We start from the raw sequence: 14770 nt of genomic DNA, 5'->3' as shown, positions 1-14770 counted from the left end.
CTTATTACTTCATGTGCCTTTCCCCCAAGTTCTTTGCTTTTTTTGCCTGCTACAGGAAAAGATTATTTAGAGAAATGTACACTTTCCATTTTCTTTAATGGCATGTGTTATGATATGTTTGATAGTTCATGAAGGACACTGTCAGGTTTGGAGAAAGAGCCAATAAACTTCAGGTGCTAAGAAATATAGCCCCATAATGACGCTTGCTCATATGCAGAGATATTTTATCAGCTTAATGGTACCTTTTAGTATCAGACACCTTCCCTTTAGAGATTTTTCTCAGCAGCCTGTTTGTTTCTGTGCCAATTAGTGTTGAGGGAGGTTTCTGATGAGAAGATTCTATTTAGATCCTAGAGTTATGGTTGTCAAGTTGGAAGCTGTCGGTCTGATTGATCTCAGATGGCACATTTAGTGCCAATGCCAGTTAGGGACTTACGAGATGCCAAAGATACTCTTGGTTGGCTTCAAATGTGCAGATCATGGTGTGTGGGTATATGAGGGCAAGTGTATATGTCTGGGTCACAGCATCAATGGACATTTTCTTTCCTTGGATAAATTTTTAAAATTTTGTCGTCATTTTATACACACGTGTATGTGTGTGCATATGTGCCTTTCTGTCTGTCTGTGTATGTTTCTAACATAGGGCTCCACACATACAAGGCAAATGCTCTGCCACTAAGCTCCAGCCCCAGCCTCTCAAACCTTTTATTTTAATTGTAAATGAATATGTCTACTATGTAAAAATGCAACCATTGTTTCATTGAAACATGGGTGAACATTTGAGTGAGGTCACATAGGAAAAAAAGTTGAAAGTCAGAAAACAGTGGAAGGGAAAGTGTTAGGGGCTCATTGTGTACGGCCAGGTGAAATGGGGCTGGGGGTGGGGGGGATAAGGAGGTCTTACCGGGTTTCTCTAAACAGCCCCAACCTGGGAGCTTCATCCAATCACAGCCTTGGGATCTGTCTTTCCCTGTGACCTGCAGTCTGAAAGGGAGTTTTAATTATTTTCATGCAAAATTTTCATGTGGTCAACCTATCAAATTGTACATAGATTTATGTACAATAGAACAAATCAGAGTTTCGAGAGGCGTTGTCATACATCTATTGATTACGTCTGTGTCCTTGAATATTTTCCTGAGATGGTTATTCCTCATTGCCTTCTGCTTCAGAGTGCATCTCCCTCAAATACCAGGAGATCCTTCCTCCTAGATGATGGCTTTATTTTCTTGATTAGTTTTGATTACTTGGCTAAGATTCTTTAGCTGCCGCAGGTAATCTAGTAAAAGATAGGTTGTTTTCGGGGGCTGGAACAATAGCACAGCGGGTAGGGCATTTGCCTTGCACGCAGCCAACCCGGGTTTGATTCCCAGCATCCCATATGGTCCCCTGAGCACCGCTAGGGGTAATTCCTGAGTGCAGAGCCAGGAGTAACCCCTGTGCATTGCCGGGTGTGACCCAAAAAGCAAAAAAAAAAAAAAAAAATAGGTTGTTTTATGGTTTTTCTTTTTTGTCTTTTTTCCCCCTACACTGGCATAGTCTCTAACCTTATTTAGGAACCTGAGAAGAACCCCCTCCAATATTTTGTAATCAGCTTATTTTAAAAATTTCCGGGCTTGTGATCTACAGCAGTGTGTATGTGGACGCTTCGGGCGTGCAGTACTGCCTCATCCTCAGGCTGCTTCCCCCCTCGGCCACCATCCCTCCGTCTCGCCTCATTGTGGCCATCTCTCCTACACTTTCTACTCCGGCCCAGGCTTAGCTGACTCAATTCTGTAGGCAGAATCTCAGGATTTTTTTCTCCATTGGTCTTTGTCTAAGCCCAATTTTGTTTCTTTATTTTCTGCACATGAGTGAGATCATGTGGTATTTGTTCTCTCCTTCTGACTCACTTCACTTTGCGTGCTACCCGCTATTTCCACCCAAGTTACAACAAACTGGAATATTTGCTTTAATTTTTCTGTATGCCACAGTATTCCATTGTACCACTAGACCACAATTTCCTCCTCATCTACTCATCTGTTGTTGGGCATTGGTTTTTGCATTGTTTCCATATCCTGGCTATTGTGAAGAGTGCTGCAGTGAACATACATGTATAGATATCCTTTGAAATTAATATTTTTGTCTTGGGGTAGATGCCAATAGCTAAAATCACTGGGTCATATGGAAGCTTTTATTTTTAATTTTTTGGAAATGTACCCATACTCTTTTCCATAGGAATGGAGCCAAACATCAATCTCACCAACAGCAAATTAGAGTCCCTTTTTGATCACATCCCCACCAGCAATGGTTGTTTCTGGACTTCTTGATATAGTCCATTCTTCCTGATGTGAGTGTAATATTTCATTGTGACATTTCATTCCCCTAATAATCAGTGATGGTGAGCTCTCTTTCCTTTTGGCCGTCTGTATATCCTTTGGGGAAACATCTGTTCAACTCCTCTCCCTATTATTTGATGGGGTAATTTGTGTTTTTGTTTTTGAGTTTTGTGAGTGCTTTATATGTCAGATACATGGTATGAAGAGACTTTCTCCCATCCAGTAGGCTTTTTTTAAATATCAGCACTCATTTCTTTCACAGCACAAAAGTCTTTTCCATTTGTTTAATTTTGATTCCATTTTCTTAGCCAGTGGAATTCAATCATTGAAGTTGCCTCTAAAGTTAATTTAGTGGAGAGTTCTGTTTAACTTTTCCTCAATACATGTTATGGATTAGAATCTAATATCACTTATTCCTTTGAATGAACTTTTATATATGATATGAGATAGAAGTTAGATTCAGTTTTTGCTTATCAGTAACTTTCTTCCCCATACCATTTGTTGAAGAAACTTCCCTTGCTCCAATTTATGTACCTAGATTGTTTTTCAAATACTGTCAATATGTCTTTACCTCTGGACACTCAATTCTATACCATTAGTCTTTATTTCTATATCACAGTTTTGACTACTAAAGCTTTATAGAATATTTTAAAGTCAGGGCATGTAAAGCTTCACATCTGATTTTTTTGTCTTAGAACTTATTTGGTTATTGAGAGTTTTATATCTCCATACAAATTTTATATTTCCATATAAATTTTGACAGAATTTTAATATGACTTGAAGAATGCATGGAAATTGCCTTGAGATCTGTGTAGTGTTTTAGATACAATGGTCAGTTGAATTATGTTAATTCTTTTAATACAAGGATATCATTTCCTTGTATCTTCTATTTATTTGTATAATGTTTCATAGTTTTCTATAAATAGGTCTTTTGCCTCCTTTGTTATTTTGATTTCTAATTACATGATTTTGGGGGTTACAGTTGGAAGTAGGATTGGCTTATTAAAAGTTTCATTCTCTTTATCATTGTTGCTTGGAACATCTTTTTATGTATTGACTTTGATCCTGACACATTACTATTTTGGCAGATGTTTTAGTGTTTTCTATTTATAATATGTCATCTGCAAATACTGATGGTTTTACTTCTTCTCCCATTTGAGTACTTTTATATTCTCTTTCTTGCCTAGTTGCTGTATCAAGGACTTCCAATACTATGTTAAAAAACAGTGAGAAGAATGGGAAACTTTATTTTATGTGTGATCATAGGGGAAAAGTTTTCAGCGTTAAGTATGGAAGCTTTTTTTGCTGTGTTTTTGTGCTCTCTGACCTTTACTGTGTTCAGATAAGTTTCTCTACCCCATTTTGGAGCATTCTTATATTGTTAGAGGGCATTGAATCTTGTCAAATATTTTCTTTGTGTCTATTAATGTTAATTTTGGCAATTTTGCTTACTGTCAATACCCTGAACCCACCATGGGAGGATACAGAGACGGCTGATGAATCAGAAAACCAAACCCAACCTTCTGTGGCTTACAAGTACACACCTAAACTGTCATGAAATCACAGGATCAAAGTTTGCCTTGCACATGACCGACCTGGGTTCGATTCCTCCATCCCTCTCGGAGAGCCCAGCAAGCTACCGAGAGTATCCCGCCTGCACGGCAGAGCCTGGTAAGCTACCCGTGGCGTATTCAATATGCCAAAAGAGTAACAAGTCTCACAATCGAGACAGTACCCGTGCCTGTTCAAGCAAATCAATGAACAATGGGACGACCGTGCTACAGTGCTATTAATGTTATAATAGTATTTCTATCTTGCCTTTTATTGGTGTGATGTATGTTTAGAATTAACTATATATATCCCATCACCATTGTGTCCCAGGGATAAATCCTATTGTATGGTGTATAATCCTTCCTTTTTAGTCCATCTCATAGAGCCCGGCAAGCTACCGAGAGTATCCTGCCTGCACGGCAGAGCCTGGGCAAGCCACCCATCACGTATTCAATATGCCAAAAATAGTAACAGCAAGTCTCACAATGGAGACATTACTGGTGCCAGCTGGAGCAAATTGATGAGCAACGGGATGACAGTGATGCAGTGAATCCTTTAGAACATTCGATCCCATGCCCCATATATTCTGGTAACTTTTGTCTTTATTCTCATTTGTTTCCAGGAAACTTTCTATTTCTTCCTTGACTTCCTCTTGTACCCATTGGTTGTTCAATAGTATATTTAGTATTCAAATGTTTGAGTTTTCCCTATTTGTTTTTTCTTTATCTACACCTTCAAAGTGTTGTTGTCTAAGAGCTAGTTATTAAGATATCTATCGTTTTCTTAATGGAGACTCATTTAATGTTCCAGCACGAACTCTATCTTTGAGAATGTCCAACATGCACTGCAGAGGAATGGGTATTTGGCTTTTTGTGATGAGGAGCACTAGCAGTGTCTATTAAGCCCAGCTTTTTTATTCCTTAAAACAAGTTCTCTATATGGATTTGTCTGCTTGATTTATCCAGTGACGAGAGAGGGTGTTAAAATATCCTAACTAGGGGCCGGAGCAATAGTACCGCTGGTAGGGCATTTACCGTGCATGGGACCAACTTGGATTCAATCCCCGACATCCCATATGGGTCCCCAAGCACTGCCAGGAGAAATTCCTGAATGCAGAGCCAGGAGTAACTCCTGAGCATCACTGGGTGTGACCCAAAAAGAAAAATAAAAGATATCCTAACTATTGTGTTGTTGATAGGGCCTGTTAGGAGTTGCGTCCTGCGTTCTAATATTCCTTCCTTTGGTGCATATAGAGCAAAGAGTGTTAAATATTCTTGATGCATCTGTTTCTTTTTTTTCTTTTTCTTTTTTTTTTTTTTTTTTGCTTTTTGGGTCACACCCTGCGATGCACAGAGGTTACTCCTGGCTTTACACTCAGGAATCACCCTTGGCGGTGCTCAGGAGACCATATGGGATGCTGGGAATCGAACCCGGGTCGGCCGCGTGCAAGGCAAACGCCCTACCTACTGTGCTATTGCTCCAGCCCCGATGCATCTGTTTCTTGATGATTATACAATGCCCTTCTCTGTCCCACATAACTGTTTCCTTTTTTTTTTTTTAACTTGAATTCAATTTTGACGCATGTGAATAGGGCTATCCCAGTCTTTTCAGTCTGTTTGCCTGTAGCATTGTTTCCCAGTCTTTCACTTTGATCCTGTGATTTCATGACAGTTTAGGTGTGTACTTGTAAGCCACAGAAGGTTGGGTTCGGTTTTCTGATTCAACAGCCGTCCCTGTGCCCTCCAATGGTGGGTTCAGGGCATTGAAAGTAAGCAAAATTGCCAAAATTAGAGAATGCCCAGTCATCTTTTTTTATAGATTCTGGGGGGTTTGTGAAATTTGACGACTTCTTTGACCTTTTATTTATTTTGTGTGTTTGGGGGTACATCAGTAGGGCTCAGGAGCTGCCCCTGAATCCGTGCTCAGCGGTTATTACCCATGGTGGTATTGGAGATTGGCCACATGCAAAACAAGTGCCTAAACCCCTAAACTGTAACTCTCTGGCCCCAGCTTTCTCTTATTTTCTTTCTTGCAACTTCTATATCTGCCTTTTGTGTAGTGGTCACGATCCGTGTGCCTCTTTGCAGTTGGTCTTCTAAATACATTTGTCTCCAGATTACCTTGCAGTTGACCCCTGAAGTACAAAGTGAGCCTCGGGACTCTAATCCTTTCTTCTTCCCTCCGTTTCGTTTTCAGTATCTTTCTACCATCAAGCAGGGTCTAATTGTCTTTTATAGAAGACCAGTTAGTCATTCTTACAGAGCTAATTTACTGACTATTAACTTCTCCAGCTGTTGTTTGTTTTTGAAGCTTCATGTTCTTAGCGTGAAAGTGGATTTTTTCTAGAGCTTGTGGGTTCTTGCGAAAGGATTTGCATACAAAACTCAGAAGCTTAAGAAGTTAAAGTTCATTGTACAGTTAAAGTAGATGGGCCTGAGTTCCTCCCCGGTGTCCAGGCCTCTCCTCTACACAGGTACAACATACATCCTATCCCGCAATGCCCTGCCCACTGTATGACATCTTAATTTCTGCTCCTCGCCATCTGCTCACCTCCAGGGTACAATGAAATGGTTTTGTCCATACGCCATGCTCTATCCAGTGTATGCTCTTCTCGTCTGAGATCAGCAGCTGGAGGCCCGTCACCTGTGTCTCCTTGCTTGGGCATACTAGCACTGTTACCTGTCGTTGGACCTTCATAGGACTATACCCAGACAGTTCCCTGTCCCGTCGATTTTCTCTAGTCTCCAGCCGCAACCACGTGCACAAGGCTGAGATCCCTGCTGTCCTACTGTGTGTCTAGGCTTAGATGAGAGAACCAAGAAAGAGAGATCCTGACTGGAGACTTTCTTTTCTCTGCTGCTCTTTCTCACCTCCAGACATATCATTAGCTATTTTAATTGGATACCTTTGGGGTGCTCTACCAACTGAACTATCCAGGCCATGGCCATACTCAGGGCCCCACATTCAGATGAGCCTCACATATGGGGAAGCCAGCGGAGGAACCCGGGTATGTGGGACCCAGGGCTGAGATCTCCAAGGCTGCTTGGATCGGGACTGGGCCTCTTCCACCCAGATCCCCCATTTTCCAGTAGCTAGGGAGTCACAACCAGAAACTGTCCCCAGCACTGTGTCATCCCATCAATGCCCAGCATCCAGAGACTATAAAACCAAGCTCCTGGAAGAGAGCGATACAGTCTCTTGCCTCCGTGCCTGGCTATCTTCACCGGGGCCCCTCAGAGAGGATGGGTTGTGTTTCCTTTCCCACCCCGAGCAGAGCCTCGACAGTTGAGGACCTCCAGAACCCAGCCATAGCCATGCTCAGGGCCACTCTCCACGTGTTCAGACGAGACTCACTCATGGGAGAGCCGGTAGAGGAACCCAGGTGTGCAGGACCTGGGGCCGAGATCTCCAAGGCTGCTCAGATTGGGACTGGGCCTCTTCCTCCCAGATCCCCCATTTTCCAGTAGCTAGGCAGTCACATCCAGAAACTGCCCCCAGCACTGTGTCATCCCATCAATGGCCAATATCCAGAGACTATAAAACTAAGCTCCCAGACATCTAATAGCCTCGTTCTCCCTCTTGGACATCCTGGCAAGCTACGGAGAGTCTGTTGCCCGCTCAGGAGAGCCTGGCAAACTCCCAGTGTATTCATATCTCAAATACAGTCACAGATATATACATGCCTCTCAGAGAGCCCAGCAAGCTATCGAGAGTATCCCACCCGCACGGCAGAGCCTGGCAAGCTAACCCATGGCATATTCAATAAGCCAAAAACAGTAACAACGATGGGTCTCATTCCCCTGACCCTGATAGAGCCTCCAATTCTTGGGAAAGATGAGTAAAGAGAGGCTGCTACAATCTCAGGACTGAGTGTAACAGAGATGTTTCTGGTGCCCACTCAAGTAAATCGACGAAACGAACAACGGGAGGACAGTGATACACAGTGATACCTTTGGGGTGGTTTATTTTTTATCTTCACTTTTATTTTTTACAAGGTTTTTCTTCAAATTTTATTTTATTAAAGCACTGTGAGTTACAATATTATTCATAGTTGGGCTTTTTATATATAATGTTTCAGCACTGAGATTTAAAGTGACCAACCTAACTTAACTTGTAGCACTGTAGCACTGTCTTCCCATTGTTCATCAATTTGCTCAAGTGGGCACCAGTAACATCTCTATTGTGAGACTTGTTGTTACTGCTTTTGGCATATCGAATAATATGCCATGGGTAGCTTGCCAGGTTCTGCTGTGCGGGCAGGATACTCTCGGTAGCTTGCCAGGCTCTCCAAGAGGAATGGAGGAATTGAACCCGGGTTGACCGTGTGCAAGGCAAATGCCCTACCCTCTCACTCCAGTCTACTGCCTAAATTAACTAGTTTGCCTAATGTTCCACCCTTCCACTCCCACTTTCTCATTGCCACTCCTTCACATTTGGATGGTGACCTAGCTATAAAAAAAACAGAATATACTTTTTTTCTGTATTCTAGTATTACCCAAAATGTTGGCTTCATTAAACCATTCCCTTCTAAGCTGTAGGTTTCATTTGATAGATCTGCTATGAATCTTATGAGATTTGCTTCTGTATAAATTTCTGCTTTGATGTTGCCGCATTCTGGATTCATAGTATATTTGTGTTTTGTTTTATTCCCCCCTCCATCTTAATTACAATATGTCTTTATGTTCTATTTATCTTGTTTGAAACTCTTTGAAGTTTTTCATCTGGATCTATAGCTCAATCTTCAGATTGGGAAAGTTCTCAGCTATAATTCCTTCACCAATAATTCATCCCCATTTTCTCTTTCCTTTAGTTCTGGAATTTCTATAATGTGGATGTTATTCCTCTTGAAACTGTTTCATGAATCTCTTATGTTTTTGTCATTTTTCTTAATTCTCTTTTCCTTCTATCCTTATTGATAGTTTTGCGTGTCTTTTCCTCAAAGTGCACTGATTGACAGGTCCTATCATTCTACTCTTGATCCCAGTCATTATGCTGTTTAGTGTCCTATCATGCTCTTTAGTTTCAGTAATTTCTGGTTGCTGTTTTCTTGTATTTGTCTCTCTTGCTTGCTTGCTCGCTCACTCGCTTTCTCTCTGTGTCTGTCTCTGTGTCTCTGTCTGTCTCCCTCTCTCTCTCTCTCTCTCTCTCTCTTTCTCTCTCTCTCTCCCTCTCTCATACTTTCCCTTTCCTACCCAGAGGTCTCATATATTGCTTTACTCAATTCAATGAACATCCCTACCATTTGAAGTCTTCACTCTTGACATTTGGGAGTGTTGGTGTGCTTGGAGACCTCACGGGCTTTTGTCTTTATCCATTTATGTAGTTGAGTGCATCCACTTCTGCTTTGGGTCCGGTGCACTGTGCAGGCTAGGGATGAGAGTCTGGCTTTGTGTGGGCCTTGGTGGCAGTTTGGGTTCACATTCAGCATTTCAACACAGAGCCTGTGGTGCTGCTGAGTTTGTACTGGGAAATGCCTCCCAGCATTCTCTGCTGCTGGTGCCTCACCGTGACTTTGTGGGGCAGAAGCACCATGGAACCAGCTTTCCTTAGTAATTGTATAAAGTCTCCCTTTCTGACTCCGGACAGACACCTGCTTGGATGCACTAGGCCTTTTGTTTTCACTACTACTTGGAATGGCCATAGGTTGCTTCCCTGCTGGGACCACAGATGTATGAGCTGCCAATCCTAGTCATCTTACCAAGTCCCAGTATTGCCTCCTGATTAGTTTTTATGAGCTAAGGGTTTAGAAGGCTGGGAGACAGATTTCCATCCCACTACTTCTGTTCTCCTGGCGGTGTTCTGTGCTTCGTCTGTTTCTGTTCCACCCCTACCTCTTGGGGTCACTCTCTTTATTTAGTCTATTGCTCTTCGACTACTTCCACTGTGGAGAATCTCCCAAAGCTAATAGTTGGGTCTTTCCACGTAATTTCTCTGTGAGACTGTGTTCAAGGTTTTGTAATTTTCTTAGACTTTTAGTGTGATTTTTGTTTTGAGAATCCAGCATGATTTCAAATGGCCATCTTTGGCCCCACCTCTCAAGTTTACTTTTCTTTATTAAGAAAACTCAATAAAGGAAAATTTTTCTTTATTAAGAAAAAGTGTAAGTTTTGTTGCTTTGCCAGCAATTTTTATGTGTTCTGAATATTCTGCAGTTTAAGTAAGACGCTATTAATTCAGTTCATTGGTTCCCTGCAAACGTGAGGAGTAGATACACACATTTACCATTGAATGATGGCCGGCAAGTAAGAAAAACTAAACTGCATCCTCATCACAAGTGAGATCTTGTGACTTAAGATCTTAGGATTATGAATAGGAATAACAGTCTACTGACTGCCAGAATCATATCAAAGAAGTTTAGTTATTTATTCTGCTATATTTACTCAGTTGAATCTTGACTCAGAGCAGTAAGGTTTTTTTGTTAATGTCGTCTTTGTTTTTCCTCTAAGAAGGATATTTCTGAGAAAAGTGATTTTTATTAAAGCAAATTTTTATATCTGTCTTTTGTTTAAGAAACCTACCAGACAATGCAGACACAGGCAGTAACTATTCAGTTCGAATAATTGTAGCAAGGTTCTGTGTCAGAGACCACTTACTCAGTATGGAAGAATTTCCCATTCCCAAAAATATAATGTGAGAATTGTTTAGCTTCTCTTTGAGACTTATGCATCAGCAGTATACTTCCTATTTAGCACCAGCAATTTCAATATGTGCAGTAAGTCTTAAAAACTTTCATGTGACACATTCAGAGTGATACTGTTTTCCTTGGTGTCTTACAAAAAGAATAACGGATTCTAGACTAGCAGTGTTTCATGCTGGTAGCATATATTTTGTCACACTCTGAACCTTTTGAAAGCAGACACATCAAGTATATCATTTAAACCATACTGTATTTTTGGTGGGTGGGGAAGGCAGTGGAGTTTACGGAGAACCTAACATTTCCTGAATCACCCACATTGGGAGGTCAGAGCATTGCCTATCACACAACAGATGGTGAATTCTCATAGAAACCTTTCATGATCCAGAAGTTTGTAGGTCTTGGAAGTTCAGACAACTGAGAAGCGAGATCAAGCATTTCCCAGGTCTGTTTGTGCCTCCATGTTTGCAACTATATCTCCTATTTTATTTAAACTGTATTGTAATTAAGTGATCTAATTAAATATTCTGTAAATGGATAGAATACTAACTCAAAAATAGTTTCTATTAAATGTAATGCTTTAGGAACGCTTAATCAAGAAAAGTCCATTTAAAAAATTGCTTTTTAATTATATGAGACATATATGCCATGGAAATCTAGGGGAGAAGGCTATCAAGGAGAATATTCTTGAATGTGTTAAATGCTTCCCTGAGGGGGGAATCAAGAATATTAAGAGACTGTGGGTGTATAAACTCAGAATCCTCTGTTCCCTAGGAGAGAAGCGTATTATCATATAGGTAAGAACAAAATTTCATATATCAATCTTGAGATGAGGGACTAGGGCATGAAGCATCAATTATGTGAATTCTTTGGCAGCTATGTGAAGTGGCAAAAAAGGCCCAGCTGAAGAGTAGAGAGTGGTCTACAGTTGAAAAGGAGTTTTGAGGGTATCAAGAGCAGAACAGCAAGGCTTTGGATTTGTAAATGGTGACTTTCAGCCAGGTATATACATATACTTATATGTGCATATATAAGTATATGCATATATACATACAATATAATATATAATTTTATAATATATATTAAAATATGTGTCTGTATATATATAGGTATGTATATATACACACACACATATAACTTCTTGTACCATAATATGCCCTTTCTGTACAGTTCAACTAAAGATGCCTAATACCCAAGGTTTGGGGTTGGATGAAATGAAGTCTAGTTTATGTAGTTTATCTCTTTTTTTTTTCATCTTTGTATCTCACCTTCCGTTCAAGAAGGGTGACTCCTGTCCAGTTGGAAGACTTTGTGTTCTGCTGAACTTGGGGAACAGTCCTGAGAGGTACTGAATAGCCCTGGATTTAGAACATGTATATCTGAATATTCTCAGAGGAAATTGGAAAATTGAGGCTAGTCAGTGTGGATGGCTGGGGAAAGAGAAGGCCAGAACGTGGGACAGGCAGCAGGCATGGTGTGGGGTTAGACTCAATCCCCAGGAACCCCCTCCAGAAATAAATTATGAAAGGTCTACCAACCTCACAGAAGCTCAGAGTAGACCATTTTATAATGTGAACCAAATAAGTGCATCTGTTCTATGTTGGATCAAAGAAGCTTTCTCAATGAAACTAGAATTCAAAGAAATATTTTGAAATATTTTTTATTTAGTCACCATGAAATTACAAAGTTGTTCACAATTAGGTTGCAGACATACTATGTTTCAGTGCAATCCCTTCACCCATGTCCTCTTCGCTCCACCAGTGCCCACCCCCCATTTGCTTCCCACCCTGCTTTTACGAGAGATGTTTTTCTTTTTTTTTTTTCAATAATGTCTTTGCTGTTTGATTTACGGCACTGTTGCTGATAGGGTTTCCTGCCGTACACTTGACCACCTTTCAGCACCACCTCCTCCTCCCAGTTGGACGCTTTCCTAGACTTGGCACCCTCCGTGTCCCATTCCCCCTCGTAAGTGGCATCTTTCCTACTGAATGCCATGTTCTTTGTTCTTTGTTTCCATTGTCTTTGGTTATTTATTATTCCACCATTAATTTGTTTGTATATCCCACGCACGAGAAACATCATTCTGTGTCGGTCTCTTCTCCCTCTGACCAACCCCGCTCAGCATGGTACCTGGAACATCTCCTACTCTCCAGGTCCCTACCCCGAGCCATGTGTAGCAGAAAATCGCATGACTTTATCTTTTCTTACGGCCAAGTCATCTCCCATTGTGTATCTGCATTATAGCTTCTCTATTTAGTCATCTGTTCCTGGACACTTGGGGTGTTTCCAGGTTTTGGCTACTGTGGATGGCGCTGCAAGTAACTCAGAGGTGTAAATGTTTTTTCATTTTTGAGGGTCCCTTGGGATATATTCCAAGAAGTGAGGCTGCCAGGGCAAAATGGAAGCTCACTTCCTAGAATTCAAATCAATTTTTTTTAAAGTCCTACTTCCGTTTTCAAGTATGAACAAAAGTCTTTGGAAGGACTTTATACTTCCACGGGATTAAGGAAAAAAGCAATAGACATATAAGGGATTTCAGTAAGATTTTAAGATCCAGTGAAACCCTGAACTAAGTCTTATGTTACACACAAGGCTGGGAGCCTTGAACACAATTGATACTGAATCAGTGGTGCTAATTAGCTTGGAATTTGATTGAGGATGTTCCAAAAAGGCTTGTTGATGGGCCAGTGTCCACAGAGTTCCTGGATAAATGTGACTGACATGATGTTATGCCTTATAGGCCATGAAACTATTAACTGAAACAGAGCCTTGCACGCAGCAGACCCAAGTTCGATTCCTCCGTCCCTCTCAGAGAGCCCATCAAGCTACCGAGAGTATCCAGTCCCCACGGCAGAGCCTGGCAAGCAACCCATGGTGTATTCAGCTTGCCCAAAACAGTAACAAGTCTCACAATGGAGATGTTACTGATGCCCGCTCGAGCAAATCGATGAACAACGGGCGACAGTGCTACAGTGCTTGCTTTCCTTTGGGAAGTTACGTTGAGCTTCATTGGGGACTGCTGGTCTTGTCACTCTTTTGCCAGGAAGCAATACTTTAGTCTCACCTCTACGAAAAATCTGTAAGAGCTTTTTAAATTGGCTATAGACAGATGCAATGCAGGTAAGGTGGTGACACCTAAGGGAATATATTTCTTTTCTAAAATTTCAAAGACAGTTACCAGTCTTCTGCAAAAAACAAAAACCTGGCGTTGTAATGTAAGTGTTCTGGCAAACTCCAAAGATCCCAACGAAATTTCATTTTCAAAGTAGCTACCAAGACATTGACCACTGCAACACTGGCCAAGGATCACTGTCACTGTCATCCCCTTGCTCATTGATTTGCTCGAGCGGGCACCAGTAACGTCTCCATTGTGAGACTTGTTTGTTGATGTGTTGGGCATGTACACGGGGAGCTTGCCAGGGTCTGCCGTGCAGGTGAGATACTCTCGGTAGCTTGCTGAGCTCTCCGAGAGGGATGGAGGAATCGAACCTGGGTCGGCCACGTGCAAGGCAAACGCCCTACCACTGTGCTATCGCTCCAGTCCTATGTTCTCATAAAAGAAGCTTTTATGAGAAAAAGTGAACTGTTTATGTTCACTGAAAAAAAATAATGTGGTATCTGTGATGCCACTATTTACCCTCCTGGACAATGAGAAACACAAGAGTATTTTTTTGAGAGTCTCAAGTTATTTTATTGTTTTTAATCACATCATATATTTAATGGGTACATAGTGCTTTTACTTGGCATAAATTATAACTTGATGTTGAGACAAGCCATTATTTCGCCAGTTGAGATGATCACTGATCTCTCCATTCCTTTGGGATGGAGACAGGTTACATTCTGTTCCAATTTGAGTTGTTGTATAAGTCCATACAGCAATACAAAAAGCAGCTCCACTAGCTAATATAGCATCACCATACTTATCATGGAAATCAGGTGTTTGTTTCTGGTGACTCTGCCTTGTCACTGCCTACTGAATACTTTGAATTCAGAGACAACTCAGTACATTTTTGCCCAGAGCAAACATTGTGAAGCTGAAGACAGAAGCAAGACAACAGGAACCGTAGTTGCAACTCCGTACCCAGTACCCTTGCAAAGAACCCTGAAAAAAGGAGAACATTTCTTTTTAAACCCAGCACACTTCTCCTGTTTACACGAAGGCAACCATAATGGCTTTTGCTTCAGGCAGACTAAAATGACATGTGGGGTCTGTGTAGAAACACCCGGAGTCTAGAAAATAAGCTTTTAGTTTATCCCCTGGTAGTTAATT

The 14770-nt window shown here is 41.2% G+C and overlaps 1 protein-coding gene and 1 pseudogene across 1 annotated transcript in view; one reads left to right on the top strand and one right to left on the bottom strand.

The window, feature by feature from the left end:
* ATRNL1 (attractin like 1) overlaps nt 1–14770 on the top strand; it is a 749151-nt gene that overhangs the window by 679722 nt on the left and 54659 nt on the right. The window lies entirely within an intron of this gene.
* On the bottom strand, nt 14298–14536 carry LOC129399321 (cytochrome c oxidase subunit 7B, mitochondrial-like; annotated as a pseudogene).

The sequence above is a fragment of the Sorex araneus genome, chromosome 11, assembly GCF_027595985.1.
Source record: "Sorex araneus isolate mSorAra2 chromosome 11, mSorAra2.pri, whole genome shotgun sequence".
NCBI classification, from domain to species: domain Eukaryota; kingdom Metazoa; phylum Chordata; class Mammalia; order Eulipotyphla; family Soricidae; genus Sorex; species Sorex araneus.
Note: the sequence above shows the minus strand (reverse complement) of the source record. Positions and strands in the feature narration are given on the sequence as shown.